We start from the raw sequence: 1268 nt of genomic DNA, 5'->3' as shown, positions 1-1268 counted from the left end.
CTTCTGCTACCCATTTTGAGCTTAAACCATCAATCATTCAATTGTTGTCATCTTTTTATGGGTTAGATAGAGAGGATCCTTACATGCATGTCAAATATTTCTTAGAAATTTGCTCAACATTTAAATTTCAAAATTTTTCTGATGAGTCGGTCAAACTAAGACTATTCCCTTTTTCATTAAAAGACAAATCAAAAGCTTGGTTTAATTCCCTTCCCACGGGGTCTATAACTACATGGGATCAACTTTATAATAAATTCTTGCTAAAAAAATTTCTTATGTCTAAAACTGATAGTCTAAGGAGAGAAATCTCCGAGTTTTTTCAAAAAGATAATGAAGAGTTTTATGAATGTTGGAAAAGATTTAAAGATTTATTATTAAAATGTCCTCATCATGGTTTTGAAAAATGGAGACTTGTAAAATATTTTTATGATGGTTTGACTCCCTCTAATCGTCAAATGATTCAATCTATGCATACCAAATTTTTTTTAAAATTTCAAGGACAAGAGGCTTGAGACACCCTTGAAGATTTGCCTGTCAATTCACAACAATGGAATTATTTTGATCCTAGGTCTAGGTCAACTAATTCAACAAAAAGTGGAGGAAGGTATGAAGTAAAAGATGAATTAGACTTAAGAACATCCTTAGACAAATTAGCGAGAAAAGTAGAAGCTTTAGCCATAAGCCAAACTATAAATTCTCCAATACAACCAAGAAAAGATGTTTGTTCTATATGTTCTAGTCCTTGCCATAATGCCCAATCATGTCCTTCCTACCAAGAAGCCTTTTCTGAGGAGCCTAATGTTCTTCATGCTTATGGGAAACCAAATGATAGCCCATTTTCATCCACTTATAATCCAAATTGGAGAAACCATCCAAACTTTTCTTGGAGACAAAACCAACCTCAAATGAATCAAGGGCACCAATACAACACGCAAAACCAAACTCATGCCCCACAAAATCAACCATATCTTCAACAAAGGAAACCTTCCTTAGAAGATAATTTACAACAATTTATGCAATCCACTCAACAAATCCTACAAAATTAGTCTCAATCAATTACCAAACTCGAGACACAAGTAGGACAACTCGCTACTGCTTTAGCTGATAAAGAAAAAGGAACATTCCCTAGTCAAACCATCCCTAATCCAAAAGGTCAATATGAGATAGGAAAGTCTAGTTATAATGGAGAAGTCAAATCAATTTCAACTCTTAGGTCTGGAAAGAACATTTTCAAACCTGATTACATACTCGAGGTTGAAAAAGAAAAA

At 33.6% G+C, this 1268-nt stretch overlaps 1 non-coding gene across 1 annotated transcript; it reads right to left on the bottom strand.

Annotated features, from left to right (window-relative positions):
• Positions 1 to 290: 290 nt before the first annotated feature.
• LOC133780969 (small nucleolar RNA R71) lies at positions 291 to 397 on the bottom strand. Its single transcript, XR_009869772.1, has one exon. It is a non-coding gene; the product is annotated as a small nucleolar RNA R71 (small nucleolar RNA).
• Between the last annotated feature and the right edge of the window lie 871 nt (positions 398 to 1268).

The sequence above is a fragment of the Humulus lupulus genome, chromosome 5, assembly GCF_963169125.1.
Source record: "Humulus lupulus chromosome 5, drHumLupu1.1, whole genome shotgun sequence".
Classification (NCBI taxonomy): domain Eukaryota; kingdom Viridiplantae; phylum Streptophyta; class Magnoliopsida; order Rosales; family Cannabaceae; genus Humulus; species Humulus lupulus.
This window is presented reverse-complemented; position numbering and strand designations above follow the sequence as displayed.